The following is a 13,740-nucleotide window of genomic DNA, read 5'->3' on the forward strand; positions in this document are numbered from 1 at the left end:
CCTCTTGGTTAGCCCATTCATTCTTTAGTAGGATGTTCTTTAGTCTCCAAATATCTGTTACCTTTCCAAATTTTTTCTTGTGGTTGATTTCGAGTTTCATAGTGTTGTGGTCTGAAAATATGCACGGTATGATCTCGATTTTTTGTACTTGTTGAGGGCTGATTTGTGTGCCAGTATGTGATCTATTCTGGAGAATGTTCCCTGTGCACTGGAGAAGAATGTATATTCACAGCTTTAGGATGAAATGTTCTGAATATTTCTGTTAGGTCCATCTGGTCCTGTGTGTCATTCAAAGCCATTGTTTCCTTATCAATTTTATGATTAGATGATCTGTCCATTGTTGTAAGTGGAGTGTTGAAGTCTCCTACTATTATGGTATTATTATCAATGAATTTCTTTATGTTTGTGATTAATTGATTTATATATTTGGGTGCTCCAATGAGGATTTGGGTCCAAATGTGAATTTGGAGCATAAATGTTTATAATTGTTGGTCTTCTTGGTGGAAAGACCCCTTAATTATGATATAAAGCTCTTCTTCATCTCTTGTTACAGTCTTTATTTTAAAGTCTAGATTGTCTGATATAAGTATGGCTACTCTGGCTTTCTTTTGTTGACCATTAGCATGACAGATGGTTCTCTATCCCCTTACTTTCAATCTGAACGTGTCTTTAGGTCTAAAGTGGGTCTATTGTAAACACCATATAGACTGATCCTGTTTCATTATCCATTCTGTTACCCCATGTCTTTTGATTGGAGCATTTAGTCCATTGACATTTAGAGAGAGTACTGAAAGATATGAATTTATTGCCATAATGTTGCTTGTAGAGTTGAAGTTTCTGGTGGTGTTCCCTGGTCCTTTCTAGTCTTTTTTGCTTTTGGTATTTATTTATTAATCTTTTCTCTCCCCAGAGAGTCCCCCTTAAAATTTCTTGCAGGGCTGGTTTAGTGGTCATCAATTCCTTTAATTTTTGTTTGTCTGGAAAACTTTTAATCTCTCCTTCTATGTTGAATGACAGCCTTGGTGGATACAGAATTCTTGGCTACATATTTTTCTGATTCAACACATTGAATATATCCTGCCACTCCTTTCTGGCCTGCCAAGTTTCTGTGGCTAGGTCTGCTGCAAACCTGATCTGTCTTCCCTTGTAGGTTAAAGACTTTTTTTCCCTTGCTGCTTTCATGATTCTTTCCTTGCCTGAGTATTTTGTGAATCTGACTATGATATGCCTTGTTGATGGTCAGTTTTTGTTGAATCTAATGGGAGTCCTTGTGCTTCCTGGATTTTGATGTCTGTGTCTTTCCCCAGGTTTCTGCTATGATTTGCTCACATAACCTTTTACCCTTATTTCTCTCTCTTCCTCTTCTGGGACCCCTATGGTTCTGATGTTGTTTCTTTTTAATGAATCACTGATTTCCCTAATTCTTAAATTGTGCTCTTTTGCCTTAATGTCCCTCTTTTTTCTGCTTCATTATTCTCTGTAAGTTTGTCCTCTATATCGCTGATTCTCTGTTCTGCCTCATCCATCCTTGCCTCTGCTGCATCCATCTGTGACTGCAGCTCAGTTATAGCATTTTTAATTTCATTCTGGCTATTTTTTACTTCTTTTACCTCTGCAGAAAGGGATTCTAATCTATTTTCAACTCCAGCTAGTATTCTTATTATCGTGATTCTAAATTCTGATTCAGATATCTTGCTTCTATCTGTGTTGGTTAAGTCCCTGGCTGTCATTTCTTCCTGCTCTTTATTTTGGGGTGAATTCCTTCGTTTTGTCTTTTTGAAGGGAGAAAAGGAATTAATGAAGTAAAAAAAATTAAAATAAAATAACTAAAATAAAAAAATAAAATTAAAAAATTAAAAACAACAACAACACACACACAGACAATCAAATAAATGATGCTAGATCCCAGGTGTGTTTTGGTCTGGGTGTTGAAAGGAGCTTGATAGATTAGAGAAAAAAGGAGAAAGAAAAAAAGGGAAATCATTTGAAAATTTAAAAAATTGAATACACTGAGATAGAATAAAATGAAATGATGAAAGTAAAATAGAATTTGAAAAAATATTACACAAAAGTAAAATATATAGTACAGAAAATGAAAGAAAAATATTTTTAATAAAAATTGAAAATAAAAATAAATTTTTTCTCTTTCTGTATTTAAGAAAAAGAAAAGAAATGAAAAAGAAAAAAAGAAAATTGAATATATAGATCAGTGAACAGACTGCAATACGATTGAAATTACTTCATTTTCCCTTAGAAGTCAAACTATGAAGTGCTTTATAATCCGTAAACTAAGCAAGCAGAGAGATTTGTGTTTCTGAAGCGCGAGGTTGGCCCAGTTGGGCGGGGCTTAGTGTAACCGCTCCGTTCTCCACTAGATGGCGCTGCAAGCCTACGGGGGTGGATTGTTGCCGCGCTCGTAGGTGCGTATGCGTATGCGCATGCGCGGGAGCGGTGAAAATGGCGCCACCCAGCTACCCAGTCTCTAGTATCGGAACTCTGTTCTCCCCATCAGCAATCGTGTACCTGTCCTTTGTCTTCGGCTTCTGACCCTCCCGCTTCCACACTGTCTGTGACTAAGCCCCAGGCGGCACCTCCCTCCTGAGTTTTATCTCAGATGCGGCTGTTTTCCCCGGCCCCTTACTTCTGAGGGCCTGCGGCTTTGACCTGCTCAGACCTTCTCGGGGAGGGTCTCCCCGAGCAATGGCCGGGCACTGGCCGCACCCAGGAACATTTGCAGGGACTCTGCTGCTGCCGCTGCCCAGAGACTGCGGCCGGGTGCCAGCCCGCCCCAGAAAAAGTTCACGTGATCATATAGCAGCAGCATTTCAGGGATTATGGAAAATCACAACTTGCATCTGGCACCAGCCTTCACCCTTAAAGTCCTTGTTCCAGCACCAGCGAATGTGGTTTCTCCCAAGTCCACTGGGGCGCTTGCCTGTGGAGGGGGAGCCACGCAGCTTCTACCAGACGTCCTCCCAGCAGGGGAACCGCCCCTGCCGTCTGGACGGAAGACTTCCGGACCCCACTCTGCTCCTGAGCATTCGCCCTTCCCACCAGAGCACTGCCAGGTATGGAGCTGCGGCATTTCAGACTCTGCACTCCCCCTCTTTATAGAGTCTTAATGGAATTTAAACCCTCTCCTTTCTCCCTTTTTAGTTCAGTCCCTGCGGCTGTTTCCACTTCTCCACTTTCTCTCCAGCTGCTTTTGGCAGGGGGGTGCTTTTCCTGTATTCTCCCCTGTCTCCGTCCTCTGCAAGCAAAAACAGCTCCTGCCCCCCCCCCCCCCCCCGAGGCTTCTCTCTCCCCCAGTTCACCTCTCTGCGCCGCGCGCGTACCTGCTCAGTTCTGTGGTTCAGGTTGTGCAGGTTGTTGTGTTAATCCTCAGATCAGTTTTCTAGGTGTGCAGGATGGTTTAGTGTTGGTCTGGTTAATGTATTTTATGTAATATCCCATTGTAAACACATATCATACTGGCTGTCTATAGATAGAGCTTTGTTGTTACTTTATATATATTTTAAAGTTTATTTATTTATTTTTTTTTTTGAGAGAGAGAGACACACACACACACAGAGCGCATGAGCGAGGGAGAGGCAGAGAAAGAGGGAGAGACAGAATTCCAAGCAGCCTCTGGGCTGTCAGGGGCTCCATCCCATGTACTGTGAGATCATGACCTGAGCCGAAATCAAGAGTCAGATGCTCAACCAACTGAGACACCCAGGCGCCCCTAGAGTTTGGTTATCTCACCCATAGCATTGGACATTTATATATGCAAGTTGGTAAAAATACTGTAAAAAGTCTTTGCACAGGAGATTGGGGGATTGTCTTCTGTTTGGGGTGGTTTACCATTCAAGGATATATGGTTTCATTGCTTCCTTTCCTTTGGGTCTTGAGTAGGAGACTAGTCAGCAGGCTCCTGTACTAATTTTTGGTCCAGGCAGAGAATAATGAAATCTTGAACTAAGGCACTGGCCTGCTTTGACAGGGTGGACTTTGAATCTGCTGATTCCACAGCTCATGGTCAATAGAGTCAGACTGCTGGGGCGAGAAGCCTGCCTTCTTTCTTAGCTTGCTGTACTACCATGGCCATACCTATTAGCCTGTCAAATCCTCATTTCTTTACCTTTAAAAGGGGATAATTTCAAAGGTCATAGAGTTGATGTGAGGAATAAATTTGACCATGGATACCATAAGTAGGAGTGTAGAGAAGAAGCATAAAATAAATGTTGCCTTATTCTTTTCATTATCACCGTTGTTATTATTTGATGTTGAGAGGGAAGGATAAGGAGGAGCATAGGCTGATGCCTTTGTGCCTCACTTTCCTGTCTGTGGGTGTGAAATGAGAGAGTTCAGAAAGAGAAGCACATGTTGGATGAGGACACATTTAGGCTTTTAAAAACTTCTGTTTGGAAATCATTACACATTCACAGGAAGTTGTAAAGAAATGTGCAGAGTGGCTCAGCGAACCCTTCACCCAGACTCCCCCAGTGTTAACATCTTGCCTCACAAACAATATCATCACAGGGAAATTAACATCATTACAATCTGCAGAGTTTATTCAAAGTACACTGGCTATGCATGTACTTGTGTGTGTGTACACGTGTGCATAGCTGTGTGTAAGTTCATGACATCTGTGGTTCGTGTCACTGCACCACAATCAAGGCTCCTGTGTATTGCTTTTTACCGTCACACCCACCCTCTCTCCCCACCATCTCTAACCCCTGGAAACCACTAATCCTTCTCCATTTCTATAATTCTGTCATTTCATGAATGTTACATAAATGGAAACATGCAGTATGTATGTATCTTTTTGAGGTTGCTGCTCTTTCCCCACTCAGCGTAGTTTCTTAGAGGTTCATCCAAGTTACAGTGTATATTAGTAGTTTATTCCTTGTAATTGCTGAGTCATAATCCATGGTATGGATAGACCACAATGTGTTTAAACATTCACCCATTGAAAGATGTTTAAATGGTTTCCAGTCTTTATTACAAAGCTACTATGAACACTTCAGTACTAGTTTCCAAGTGAGAATAAGTTTTCATTTCTGGGGGTTAAATGCCCAAAGAGTGTGATCGCTGGATTGTATGGTAAATCCATTTTTCATTCTGAAAGAAAGTGCCAAATTATTTTCCAGAGTGACTGTCCCATTTTTCATTCCTATCAGCAAGGTACGAGGGATCCTATTTTTCTGCATCTCCTCTGGTAGGTTCCCCCCCCCCCCATTTTTTATTTTATCCATTTAGCTAGGTGAGTTCTGGTATCTCATTGTGATGTGAATGTGCCTTTTCCTAATTGCTAATGATGTGGGATATCTCTTAATGTGCTTATTAGTTATTCCTGTATCTTCTTTTGTAAAAGGTCTCTTTGTGCTTCTTGCCCATTTTCTACTAAGATAGGGTTTTTTTTTTCTATTTGTATTGTTTTTTTAAATTCAGTTTTTTTTAAGGATGGCTTTATTGAGATAGAATTTGTATACCACAAAATACACTGTTTTAGAAAATTCAGTAGTTTTTAGTACATTCGTAGAGTTGTGCCAGTATCCCCCACCATTGTCTAATTCCTGAATATTTCACTCACCCCCAAAGGAAACTCCGTATCCATTAGGCATTGCTCTCTCTTCCCCCTTCCTTCCAGCCCCTGGCAACTACTAGTCTACTAGTCTACAAGGATTCGCCTATCCTTGATATTTCATATATATGGAATCTTATGTAGCCTTCCATGTCTGGTTTCTTTCACTTATCACAACCTTTCAAGATTCATCCATACCATAAGATGTATTGGTCCTTCATTTCTCTTGTCAAATAATGTTCCATTGTATGAATATATCACATTTTATCTACCCATCTGTTGATGGGCATTTGGGTTGTTTCCACTTTTTGACTCTATGAATAATGCTGCTAGAAATATTTGTGTACAAGTCTTTTAATCAGCGTGTTATCATTTTTCTTGGGTATCTATATACCTGGAAGTGAAATTCCTGAGTCATACAGTAACTCTACATTTAGCATTTTGAGAAATTGCCAACCTGTTTCTAGAGTGGCTGTATTGTTTTGCAATGCTTCCAGCCATGTATGAGGGTTCCATTTGCTTTATATCCTTGACAACACTCACTATTGTCTGTGTTTTATTTTAGCCATCCTGGTGGGCACGAAATAGTGGTATCTCACTATGGTTTTGATTTGTGTTTTCCTAATGGCTAATGATGTTGGGCATCTTTTCATGTTTATATTGGCCATTTATATATCTTGTTTGGAAGAATGTCTATTAAAATCCTTTGCCCGTTGACAAATTGGATTGAGTTTTAAGAGTTCTTTCCATATCCTGGATATCAGACCATTATGAGATATATACGATTTGTAAATATTTCTCACATTCTGTTGATTGTCTTTTCCCTTTCTTGGTAGTGTCCTTTGAAACGCAAAAGGTTTCAGTTTTAATGAAGTTCAATTTAATTATTTTTTCTTTTGTTGCTCATGTTTTTGATGTCGTATCTAACAAACCAACCACCAAACCCAAAGTCACGAGGATTTACTCGTATATTTTCTTCTAAGAGTTATATAGTTTTAACTCTTACACATAGGTCTTTAATCCATTTTGAGTTAATTTTTTGTATCTGGTGTGAGGTAGGGGTCCAACTTGATTGTTTTACATGCAGATATCCAGTGATCCCAGCACCTTTTGTTTAAAAGACTGTTCTTTCCCCATTGAATGGCCTTGGCACTCTTGCTGAGAATAGGTTGACCACAAGTGTAGGAACTTAAATTTACTTCTTTCATTCCTTTTTTAAAAAATGTCTACTTATTTTGAGAGAGAGAGAGAGAGAGAATGAGAATGAGCTGGGCAGGGGCAGAGAGAGAGAGAAAGAGAAACAATCCCAAGCAGGCTCTGTGCTGACAGTGAAGATCTGATGTGATGCTCAATCCCATGAGCTGCAAGATCATGACCTGAGCCAAAATCAAGAGTCGGACGCTCAACTGACTGAGTCACCCAGGTGTCCCTAAACTTAAATTTACTTCTGAGCATGTTGCAGTTAATATTGTAAGGGGCAGTCAAATGAATATTTCCAGAAAGATTAAATGAGAGATGGAATGTGATGGGTGGCACTGTGGTTCCAGTCCTTTACTCCCGCCTATAGTTGTACCTTTGCCGTAGCACCAACACGGGCAGAATATATTTCCTTGATTTTGACTTTGGACTTGACTAAGTGACTTGCTTTGGCCAATGATTTGTGTTGGCAAATGGGACAGTATTAGAATATTACAATTTTGAGCGTAGGTCTTAAAAGGCCTGTCTTGTTGCCACTTCTGTTCTAGCTCTTCTTTGACACAAAAGAATGTGGCCCCATGAGCCATATTCCAGAAGCCATATTTCATAGTCCAGAAGGGAGCGGAGAGACATAGATCAGGGCCACGCCAGACAAGCACCCCAGCTAAGCCCAACTGAGACCAGCCAACCCCCAAGCAACTCCCACACAAAGAAATGATAGTAGGTGATTGTTACCACTGAGTTTTGGGGTAGTTTGCACACAGCCTTGGTTAAGTGAGACATGGGGCATGAGATCTCTCTCTCTTTTTTAAAGTTATTTATCTATTTTGAGACACAGAGAGAGAGAGAGCGTGAGCATTTGTGCAAACACACGAGCAGGGGAGGAGCAAAGAGAGAGAGGGAGAGAGAGAATCCCAGGCAGACTCTGTGCTGACAGTGGGCTCTGACAGATGTGGGGCTCAATCTCATGAACTGTGAGATCATGACCTGAGCCGAAACCGAGAGTCAGATGCTTAACCGACTGGGCACTCAGGCACCCCAAGATCTCTTCACATATACAAAGCACTGTCCACATGAGAGTAAAGATGGAGATTGCTCACTTCACTTTCTTTTAGATCTGCTTCTGTTTGAATAGAGATCCGATCATTTAGAGACCTCGTGATGTTTGCTAGGTGTGGGCATTAGCACTATATTTTCCCAAAGTGTGGGGCAAAGCCCCCTGGTGGGAAGTAGGATGATGTAAGCTTGAGCATGGACATGACCGTATGTAGCCCTAAATCCCATCATGGGAGAGAGAATCCCTCTTTAATTCTTTCCCTTTTACTTGTATTCTTTTTCATTGAGGCATAATTGACTATTTGTTTCGTTTCAGGTGTACAACATAACGATTTGATATTTGTATACACTGTGGAGTGATCACCCCAATAAGTCTAGTTACCATCTGTCACCATAAATAGTTACAAAAATGTTGTGTGTGTGTGTGTGTGTGTGTGTGATAAAAGTTTTGAAGAATCACTCCCTTAGCGACTTTCAAATATACAATACAGTGTTAACTGTAATAACCATGTCGTACATGGCCTCCCATGACTTATTTATAACTGGAAATCTGTACCTTTTGACATCCCCCTGCCATTTTGCAAGCCCCCTGTCCCCCTCACCTCTGGCAATCTGTTCTTTTTTTTTTTTTTTTTAATTTTTTTTAACGTTTATTTATTTTTGAGACAGAGAGAGACAGAGCATGAATGGGGGAGGGTCAGAGAGAGGGAGACACAGAATCTGAAACAGGCTCCAGGCTCCAAGCTGTCAGCACAGAGCCCGACGCGGGGCTCGAACTCACAGACCGTGAGATCGTGACCTGAGCCGAAGTCGGACGCTTAACCGACTGAGCCACCCAGGCGCCCCTGGAAATCTGTTCTTTGTACCTATGAGCTTGTTTTGTTTGTTTGCTTCTTTTGACTTGTTTGTTTTGCTGTTTAGTTTCCACATATAAGAGAAATCGTACCTTTGGAAGTTTTTCAATTACCTAAAGGGAGAGGTCACAGGTGCTACCCACTCCATGAGGCCTACAAATGGTTGATGATCTTACCCCCTCTTTTTTAAAAACTTCTTTTAATGTTTATTTTTGAGAGAGAGAGAGAGACAGAGACAGAGACAGAGTGTGAGTGGGGGAGGGGCAGAGAGAGGGAGACACAGAATCCGAAACAGGCTCCAGGCTCTGAGCTGTCAACAAAGAGCCCAACGCAGGGCTTGAACTCACGGACCACGAGATCATGACCTGAGCCAAAGTTGGATGCTTAACCAACTGAGCCACCCAGGTGCCCCTCTTTTTTTTTTTTTTTTAAAGTTTATTTATTTTGAGAAAGAGAGAGAGTGGGGGAGGGGCAGGGAGAGAGAGAGAGGGAGAGAGAATCCCAAGTAGGCTCCTCACCATCAATGCAGAGCCCGATGCAGGGCTTGAACTCACTAAACCTGAGATCATGACCTGAGCCAAAGCCGGCTGCTTAACCAACTGAGCCAGCCAGTGCCCCACTGATCTCCCTTTTTAACAAAAAGAAAATAGCTTACAGGCTCAGAATCTTTGGCAGATGACAGCATGAGACCAGGGTTTAATCACCTTACTTTGTTTCTATTGTATTTATTTTAGTGTTGAACTTTTCCACTTATGGTAGTGATTGTACATTTGTTTTAGTGTAAAAGAATAAGATGATTTAAAGAAAAAAATCAAGGAAATGATAGTAGGCAAATTGGTGGAGTCACAATGATGTGAGAAAACATGGAGTTTAGGAAATACAGGTTTATTGTATGACAGAGATCTGTGACCCATAATAAGCGTTATGGGGTAAATTTAGGTTTCCCTTCTACAAAGCTTATGCAACAGCATCCTTCTGAATGTGAATTCATATCTTTTCCATACTTTTTGAGCTGGAAATTTGTTTTATTCTTTCAAAGGGTTTGGGCTTCTCAATTTCCAGGAATCCTAACCCCTGGACCCCCTTCAAAGCCCCAAGGTGATTGTCGCAAATAAACCCTTTGGTGACTCTTACACAATCAATACCCAAGAACCCCTTGGAAAAAATCCTCTGTAAATTCACATTCTAAAAATAGGCTTGACTTTTGGATTGCTTCTAAATAAAAACATATTTTTCGATTACACTGGAGACAAAGAAAAAAATTTCCAGTATCAGTTTGAGACTTGTGGGAAAATGAAGAGAAGAAAAGTTTCACTGTTCTCGGGGAAGGTTTTGGTATTGAGATTTTGTCACGCTGGCTGACTTCTGAGTGTGGGGGGGGGGTGGTGGTGGGGAGGAAGGAAGGGTAAGGACTGTCACCAGTCATTTAATATGCCACTTATTACTCAGATGTGACACCAAGTACAAAAGCGGCAGCAGGAAGACGGAGCTCGCATCCCTGTACATGCTGTGGTTCAGGGGCTCGTCTCTGAAGTCCTATGGTTTCTCTGAGTCATTACTGAATCATCTCTTTATTACAGTGAAACTTCACAGTGGCATCACTTGCTGTGGTGCAGAGCCAGAGGGCTTCATTCTGGGTCTTTTGGGGCAGCCGCCAAGAGGGCTTAGCTTCGGAAGAGGTGATGCATGCCCTTGGCAAGTGTCTGTCACCTGGGACAGCTGTGCAACAGTGGCAGAAAACTTCTCAGGAACTCCTGGTGGGCAACCCCTCTTGGTGCTGAGCTGTATGCTTCCTCCCTCCTCCTGCAGGAGAGTGGGTAGAGTCAAAGGAGTCCTGGGTAGTGTAGGGTAGCATGTAATGCAGACACAGATTGTGGGCTTCCCCCATTCCTTCCAAGATGTTTTCCCCTTAACACCAAGTCATCTGGGAGGTCCATGGCCCCAAAGATTACTCATCCTTAGGTGGATTCGCACTTCTGCTCTTCCCACTCAGGGAAAATCACTTCCCTTCTCTGTGTCTCATTTGCTCGTGTCTAAAATGGCACCCACAACTCCCGCCTTGCCCAGGGCAAGAAGAACCGGTGTGGATGAAGCTGTTACACTGTCCTGGGTGGTGTATTTTGGAAGGAGATCTGCGCCTTCCCTGATGTCATACCAGGCTGCCTGTATGTGGCCACCCACATCTCTGTGCTCCCTTTGTGAGCTGTTATGCTCACAAAGCTCCATCGTTTTACCCGACCCGGAAGGGGATGGGGTAAGTAGACTGGATGATAAACAGGCAGGCTCTTGGCCTCTGAACAGCAATACCGTTTATTCTGTCTCCTTAGAGCACACACAGATCCCAGCACAGTGCCATGTATGCATGGAAGATGGTGCATCAATATAACTGGGTTTGAGTAAGAATCTATACTTATTGTTGCCTTGCTGCTTGAAAGATGTAGACAGAGGGGTTGTATGGAAACATACTCTCACATAGTGCTAAGCTATATGAGGACAGAAGATAAGGCAAACACCAAATTCTTACAGAAAATAATTTTTTTTTTTTTTTTTTTTTTAAGAAAGAGATTCAAGATTCCTAAATCAGTAGATTTCTCCACTGGTGTATCCACATCCATTCTTCCAGTATTTTCTCTGTCTGCTAATAGGCAAAGTAGCACCATCAAAGGGGTGGTGCCTCCGTATGTAACATACAGCAACTTTTCCATTTCCATCATCTGCCCCCCCGAATGTGCTTGATCAGTGGCCTCAGTGGATAAATGAGAAAGTGCTCTTTGTGAAGGAAGGTTTGAGACCACTGACAGTTGGCACCCTTTTCAGGATGATTCTTCCCTTAGCCTTATAACTGACTCACAAGACAGTTTGTTAACTCCCTGGGGATATGGAAGAGATGATTTCTTAAGACCGTTCTGATGAAGTGCATCTCAGGAACCAACAGCAGAAGACAAATCCTCTGGTTTTGGTAGGGGGTGCTGGAACCCCACAGGAGAGCTTATGGGCTTCTCCCACGTAAGTCAGTTCGACATGAGGGGTTGAAGCCCACCTTGCAACCACCTTGCCCAAATATGGGCAAGGATACTTTCAAGGGGAGTCAGCACAATGACTCACTCATGAGTCTTAACTGTGTGCCAGGTAGTGTACTCAGTGCTTCGATCTGCAGAAACTACCTAGGATGAAATCCCAACTCAGCCCTCTGTCGGCTGTGTGACCTTGGACCATGGCTTCTCTGAGCTTCAATGTCCATGCCTATAAATGGGATCATAACTCCTCTCTGAGTTTTTTAAGAATTCTTTAAGATGTTGAACCCAAAGTTCTGGGTAAACACTCAATACCTAGTGTTGCGCTTTGTTTTTGTTATTCGGACATTTTATACAAAATTCAGGACAGCCATGAATTTTGTGGTAGATGGAGCATTCTGCTGGTGCTGGGCTTCAGTGCCATGTTTGGATTTTTTTTTTTCTCCCAAGGGGAGAGATAAATACTTGAATCTCAAAGTAAGAGGATTTCTGAGTTGGAAATTAAATGAGTCAGATTTATAGAACTTTGGTTGCAAATCCAGTAACAATGATTTCCAGGTAGATAAAGGCAAAGTTGTTGATCTAGGCATTTTTTTTGAGAGAAGCTGTTCTTATGTATATCAAATGGAAAACACTTTTACTCTATAATATTTGAAAGCCTTGAGATATTGTCCCAGCCTACAAGGGAGTAGGCAGTTTCGTCACAGAACTGTAAGGCTTTATAACACTGTAGAAGGCCTAAATCAGACTCCGAGCAAACGTTTTCCTGTATAAAGTGCACACATAGGCTATATAATTCGATGGTGGTAAATTAAAATGTATTTTTCTCTCTTCTCACTCTAAACAGGGCCACATAAACGTTGCCTGGCTGGATTTTGGGTATCTGACTGCTTCCTTCTTATATCTTTTTGGGTCATAAGCTTCCTCGTCCTGGGTCCAGGGCAGGAGTCAAGTAGCATAGTTAGATCTTTGTTCTCTGACCATGACTTGGTGCCTGAAGGTTATAGCTCAGGTCAGACTGAGAAGCTTCCGGCCCCCAAGACAGCCACTTCTATATCACTTGAAGAGCAGCAGTGAGAGAACTTAGATAGCTCTCTTTCTATGTATCTGACATTGGTTTGTGCTTCATGTGTGTCTTTTTTTCCATAAATGCTTCCAGACCGAAGGGGAAATGTCACCTGGGTGTATAAACAGGTGTATCTCTGCCAGCATCTGATGGAAGGCTAACCCCTTCAGAATCCTCACTGTATGATCCTGGAAAAGGAAAGTGCCAGAAGGGACTTAAGAGGACATGCAGACCTACTCTGAAACCTTGCTCCATTATATAGGTTGGGATGCTGATGCCCAAAGAGGCGGCTATGAGACTAAGTTCTGGCCAATGACCTATAAGCAGTAGTGTCCTATGTGACTTCTAGAAACATCCTTTTGTTCTTCCTCCATCCTGCTGGCTGGAATGTGAAGGTGATAGCTGGAACTTGAGCAGCCATTATGGATGATGAAGTGAAAGCCATTTTGAGGATAGTGGAGCATCCAGATAAGGACCCTGAGTGCCTGGCTTTGCAGAACATTATACAACTCCTGGAATGCCCACCTCTGGGCTTTGGATATGAGAGAATAAAGCCATGTGTTTAACAGGCTTTTTTTTTCTAAAAAATGATTTTGTCAAATGCGCCCGGATCTTGTCTTTAATGATATTCTATCTCATTCTGCCTTCAGATCAGTTTTCTTGTTGTTAAGAGGACAGAATTTAGGTCTTAGGAGTTCTGCTTAGGGGATGGTAGGACAAGGTCCTCCTAGATAAAGCGGTGGTCTGTGTGTCCTTTCCCGTAGACTGGGATGCCAAGAAGAAGACCAGGACTGAGTTTCCTCTGTAGTTCAGAGTTCAGCATAGGAAGTATAAGACACTGGTAAATGTTGTCGGGTCTTGTATCAGTTACTTATTGCCACAGCAGTGCTCAGTAATAAACAGCCACAAAACCTCAGTAGCTGATGACAATGCCTGTTTATTACTCGTGTCTGGGGTGCTCAGCTAGTCAGTTCTGTTGAAACTGGC

This window comes from Panthera pardus, unplaced genomic scaffold (genome assembly GCF_024362965.1).
Source record: "Panthera pardus isolate Hobbes unplaced genomic scaffold, ASM2436296v1 HiC_scaffold_20, whole genome shotgun sequence".
NCBI lineage: Eukaryota > Metazoa > Chordata > Mammalia > Carnivora > Felidae > Panthera > Panthera pardus.